The sequence below is a fragment of the Ambystoma mexicanum genome, chromosome 5q (genome assembly GCF_040938575.1).
Source record: "Ambystoma mexicanum isolate Mex_15411 chromosome 5q, UKY_AmexF1_1, whole genome shotgun sequence".
In the NCBI taxonomy this organism is placed as follows: domain Eukaryota; kingdom Metazoa; phylum Chordata; class Amphibia; order Caudata; family Ambystomatidae; genus Ambystoma; species Ambystoma mexicanum.
Genome location: NC_090933.1, coordinates 48,334,783 through 48,340,900, shown reverse-complemented (window position 1 = coordinate 48,340,900; position 6,118 = coordinate 48,334,783). Strand labels below are relative to the sequence as shown.

Here is a 6,118-nt window from a genome sequence, read left to right as displayed (position 1 = left end):
TACATCCAGTTAAAATATGTCAACTGGGTCTGTGCCCTCACAAAACACGCTTTATTTGCGTGGAATTTTGCCCAGGCAGGCCCCATTATGTTTTTTTTTTTTTTTCACCGGTAGCAAGTTTAAGCGGAGAGATCATATTAATCGTCATAGAGCATTTTTGCAGCGTAGGGTCACTCCATGGTCAACCTTGAACTCAAGAGGTAAAAAATGGCAACCTTGCTCCAAAATACTTTTTCCAACTTTTTGGAGGATCTCAGCTGCTCCCATCAAGCGGTTAGAAAACCTGCCACCTTTTGCACATGGAGTGGTTATTCCCAATCTATGTACCCAGGTCGTGCAGCAGTCAGGCCGCGCCATGGAATAGTCCACAGTCAGCCATCTTTTCGCACTGCGCAGTCGTGCTTACTCAAAGAATTCGAAAACTGGCCGTGTTCTCCCATCATTTGTTGCACCCCTTCCATGCGAGGTGTGCAGTATGTTAATTCCTTTGCAAGAAAATCGTAATCATCTTCTTTTGTTGTCCAATTAGAATGACCAGCGTCTCCTTTTCTTTTCAGCGCGTGCGAAACAAGCGCCGCGGCACAAAACCACAGAGAAGGCTCCTGACGTGGAAAGTGCTCCACGCCTTGCACAGCAGCAGCAACAGCGGAATAATTTCCAATGCAAATTCAATTGAGGGGGCAGAAGAAAGAGTTCATGAAAGACACGCGAACAAAAACCTTTCAGCTTTCCTAAATTAGCAGTAATGTATGAGTGGTATCACTCCGAGCCGTGCAGGGAGGTTGCACTGCGTCATAATATAAAAAGCAGGCCTGTCAGCCTCCTCTTGTCAGAATTCTGCCTGTGGTGGGAAGGGAATTGCGAGCTGCTGCTTCTGGCTTTCAAGCTCTGCTGCTGTTTATTTTGAGGCCTGCTTCCTACAGCGCAGAGTACCCGGGAGAGGTCTGCAGAGGAGGTGAGCGACCGCTAACTCGTGTAACCCCTGCGGTGTATGTGTAAGAGTATACTCCACCTTCCCCAAGTTCTCCTGTGATCTCTCCTTGTCCCCCCTGTCCCTGCCCTCTGTGCCCTGCTCTGCCTCCTAATGCCACCCTCCCTCTCGTACACACACACCCAAACACACGCGCGTCTGCACACCCGCGCGCGCCTGAACACACGCATCCACGTGCTCCGACACGCATGCACGCGCGCACACACATGCACGCGCGCACACATGCGAGAGGGAGAAAACATGGGTAATTTGAGAGAGAGAGAGAGAGAGAGAGAGAGAGAGAGAGAGAGAGAGAGAGAGACTGTAAAATAATATGTGCTATCATGGCTTAGTTAGCGAGTGAATCTGAAGAAACCGATAGTGCATTGTCTTCACAAAGGTCAAGGGTGTGTGACCTTTGAAGTTGGGGGTCCCTCCAGCCCTATGCATGCATAATGTCCTCTGGAAGCCTGCTTGCTTCGGGCAGCATTACACGAGAGGAGCTGGTGTGCCAGGGGCTGTTTCCTCGGCGTGGATTTCCATCAGTATTCTGTTTGAGGGCCCTTACTCCCACCGCTTGTCGACGCAAGCAGCCCACGCCGTTCACACCAGGGGAAGAAGGAACGCCAGGCAGGAAAGCCGGGGCGCTTCAGACCCTCTCGCGCCGTCGCAAAGATCTCATTAAGAGGAGACACGTAAAGCACCCCCCCTGATGAACTTGCAATGAAGACGTTGAGTTGCCCGCAGACGCGTGGCGATGCGGGGAAGCACTGCGCGCGCTCGGGCGAATGGATGGGGGCGTTGCTACGGTAACATCTCCTAGCCGTCTTGCATCACTTGATAATAGGAAGTCCTGCTTCTGGTACGCATCATGCATCGTCGCTTCAGCCTGTCAAGTCCGCACACGGGAATCTGAGTAAGCCCCGGTGGAAGTCGCGCAAACCCGCCCGCCCGCCCGCCCCTGGCACCGCACCCCTCCTCTGAATCAGTAAGTCGCTTTTTTTTTCTTCATGAGTATTTTCATTAAGTTATATATCCAAGCATGTGAACGCTTCTGTTACTTGCCAGATGCACCGTGAACAAAGTACCAAGCAGCAGAGTGTTCTGAAACTGGGATATGCGGGCAAGATTAGGGCGGGGTTCAGCCTGGGGGGGGGGGGGGGGGGTTCCAGCTGCCGCCGCGCGGTTTCGAGGCGTGGACACCCTGGAATCGCGCATCGGCATGCGGTGTTCATGCTGCCACCTGCGGCTCCAAGCGCGCGGATGCATCCTCTGCCATCACACCAGGGGGTGATGCTCATCGCTTTGCATAATTGACGCGTTCGACACGTGCTGCCCGTTCTCTGGGGCAGGCGGGGTGCGGCGTGGGGAGCCAGGGTTCAGATCAGCTGGCATGACATGCCAACGGGTTCTTTTTCAGGGCAGGGGCAGCGATTGCAGCGGCTGAGAACGGTGCAGCGGGTTGCAAAGTGGCACACTGGCAGCACGGGCACTTCTCAGGGCACCTAATCCGCAGAATGTGTCATGCGAGTGCATTGTGTCCACAGAGCGCAAGGCTGGGTTGCAAAGAAAGGGGTGCGGTTGTCATGCTTTTGTAGAGAAATAATGACGATAATACGAAAAACAGGACTTTTGCAGGCCAGTTACACCATTGACTGTTGCTGAAAATGGGACCATGATTATTGTCGGGTGATCTTAAAAGCTTTTTCTCAGTACTGGCCCCCACTTTATGGAATAGGCTGCCGCTATCGCTGAGAACCACCGAGGAGCATCCCCCCTTTCGCAGGGCGCTTAAACCCTATCTTTTCTAGCTCGTTGGTGTTGTCATATTCAAATGGCCATTTCAGCCTTTTCCTATTTGCGCCTAGCGCCTAGACGCCCGCGGCCCTCAGTTGCGCTTTATACGCCTTTAAATAAATAAATAAATAGTTCAGAGAGGGTGTTAATGGCCATTTCTTGACCTTCGCCACCGTCTTCTTGTCTGATTTAATGCCGCGGGGTTTTCCTCTCTCATACTGTATTGGAAAGAGGGACACCATTTTTTAAAGCAGCATTTCTGTGTTCATCGACTTGTATGTGTTTGTCTAAAAGAGTTACTCATTTTGTTATTTTTTGGTTTGTTGTGTTTTTACTTGAGTTACGCTATTTGTTTATACCCCATTTGGACACGTGTGTATGTGCTCAGGATTGGGTGTTTAACCTCTCTTTGTATATATTCACATTTTAGAAATATTATCCATAAAAGGTGTATTTTTATCGAAAAAGAAAGTTAATAATTCTTTCTCCTTTTTAATGTTCTTTTCACAGTTTATATCTGAATTTTGGCTACTGGCCTTGGTTAAAGAGTGGCAATTGCCACCCCCCAGGCACTATTTTGCAGCGAGAGGCTTGTGCTCTGGGTCCTGCTGGTTTATTGGAGAACAGCACCTGGTGATGTTTAGATACAGTGTGAATTGGGGCACTTATTCTACTGCAAAGCTGTGTTTGTGCACAAGATGCAACTGGAATGCTGGGTTCATTCTACCAACGTGGCACCCGTTTCCGACCCGGAGGCCATGCTTAGGAATGCATATTATGGTGGTACCATGTTTAGCAATGTGGCGTTGAAGGAGGAAAGCTTTGGTGGGAAATGTGTTCCATGATGTGGGTAGATCCGACTTATAGTGCGCTTGGTGTCCTGAACTTTACTGGGGCTTGCTGCACCACCAGAGACTGGGGCTCTACTCCAGACCCCAAGAGTCAGAGACGTTGCTAGAGGAGGGGGTTGGGGGGGCTGAGGGGGCTATAGCCCTGGGTCTTTTGGTTGTAGCACCAGATAATCTCGGGAGGATAGCTCAGCAGGAACGTGCTTCCCTTGGAAGCAAGACGGCACGTAGCAACACGTTCGATTCCCGGGTCCGTGCTTAGAAACCTCTGGGTATTACGCGCGCTATAAGTAATGTATCATATCATATCATAGATTCTCAGGGGCTACACCCAATGGTCTAGCTAGCCCCGAGGCCCGACAGTCCCGGCATTAGCGTAGCCCCGGACCTTTTCCAAACCTAGCAACACCTCTGCCAAGAGTTGAACAGGAATGAACACAGGGAGGCTCTGGGTAATTTCGCTAGCCTAGAAAGTAATATGCTCCTAGCAAAGGTAGGAGGATGGACTTCAAATCTTATTCAATATAAATCAACACAAGTATCGGATAAACTGTAGTTTAATTCAGAGTGCATCAGCAATTCAGTCTTTCAGCCGACACGTGTTTCGACAAATCTGTCTTTGTCAAGACAAGGTTGGTTGTTAGGAAAGACCTGATTTGTGTGGCTGATGAGTCTCGTAAATAATATCAGTCTTGGTCACAGTTAGGGAGATCCAGTTCATGAGACCTTTTGGCATGGTTTGGTAATTGGAATCAAACATTCAAACGCACAGCAGCTGAGTTCCCGTAAATACCCCTAATGGGAGGCCAGGCGACCGTAGATCTATCCTAATCTGCCAGCAGATGAACACTGAATCAAACTACAGGGCTGAAAAGCTGAATTGCTGATGGACACTGAATTAAACTACAGGTCTGAAAAGCTGAATTGCTGATGGACACTGAATCAAACTACAGGGCTGAAAAGCTGAATTGCTGATGGACACTGAATTAAACTACAGGGCTGAAAAGCTGAATTGCTGATGCACACTGAATTAAACTACAGGTCTGAAAAGCTGAATTGCTGGTGGACACTGAATTAAACTACAGGGCTGAAAAGATGAATTGCTGATGCACACTGAATTAAACTACAGGTCTGAATAGCTGAGTTGCTGTTGCACATTGAATTAAACTACAGGGCTGAAACGCTGAATTGCTGATGGACACTGAATTAAACTACAGGGCTGAAAAGCTGAATTGCTGATGGACACTGAATTACACTACAGGGCTGAAAAGCTGAATTGCTGATGCACACTGAATTAAACTACAGGTCTGAAAAGCTGAATTGCTGATGGACACTGAATCAAACTACAGGGCTGAAAAGCTGAATTGCTGATGCACACTGAATTAAACTACAGGTCTGAATAGCTGAATTGCTGTTGCACATTGAATTAAAATACAGGGCTGAAACGCTGAATTGCTGATGGACACTGAATTAAACTACAGGGCTGAAAAGCTGAAATGCTGATGCTCAATGAATTAAAGTACAGGTCTGAAAAGCTGAATTGCTGATGGACACTGAATTAAACTACAGGTCTAAAAAGAATTGCTGATGGACACTGAATTAAACTACAGGGCTGAAAAGCTGAATTGCTGATGCACACTGAATTAAACTAAGGTCTGAATAGCTGAATTGCTGTTGCACATTGAATTAAACTACAGGGCTGAAACGCTGAATTGCTGATGGACACTGAATTAAACTACAGTGCTGAAAAGCTGAAATGCTGATGCTCACTGAATTAAACTACAGGTCTGAGAAGCTGAATTGCTGATGGACACTGAATTAAACTAAGGTCTGAATAGCTGAATTGCTGTTGCACATTGAATTAAACTACAGGTCTGAAATGCTGAATTGCTGATGGACACTGAATTAAACTACAGGGCTGAAAAGCTGAATTGCTGATGGACACTGAATTAAACTACAGGGCTGAAAAGCTGAATTGCTGATGGACTCTGAATTAAACTACAGGGCTGAAAAGCTGAATTGCTGTTGCACATTGAATTAAACTACAGTTTATCCGAGATACATGAGTTGATTAATATTGAATAAGATTTGAAGTCCATCCACCTACGTTGGCTAAGAGCATATTACTTCCTAGGCTAGCACAATTACCCAGAGCCCCCCTGTGTTTATTTGGTGGAAAATGTGTTGGGATATTTTGGAGTTTAGGTTGTGTTCGTGGGGGGCACCCGTGTACAGTAGCATGTGCAACACCTACTAAACTAAAGAAACAGTGAGACAACTTTCATCAGAGAGGTGGCTAATAATGACTGGTTTCAATTACAGAAAAATACTTGTGAATGTGCCTATAGAATTGATGCTAACAAAGCAAAACATTGATTCTAAAATCATAAACCGCACTAGCAAGTCACTAATCCTTCACCAACATTGTGTGTCATATTTCTTAATACTGAATACAATAATAGTTACATGCAAGTTTTAGTTTGCTTGCGAATAAACTCACTTC

The 6,118-nt window shown here is 47.1% G+C and overlaps 1 protein-coding gene across 2 annotated transcripts in view; it reads left to right on the top strand.

The window, feature by feature from the left end:
- The first annotated feature begins 840 nt into the window (after window positions 1-840).
- PHACTR1 (phosphatase and actin regulator 1) overlaps window positions 841-6,118 on the top strand; it is a 1,343,031-nt gene continuing 1,337,753 nt past the window's right edge. Inside the window, exon 1 of one of the 2 annotated variants that reach the window (XM_069620495.1) lies at window positions 841-955. The gene's annotated coding sequence lies outside the window, so the exon portion shown is untranslated. Of the gene's footprint in view, window positions 956-1,584; window positions 1,959-6,118 lie in introns of those variants that run through there. The other variant, XM_069620496.1, reaches the window with a different exon arrangement.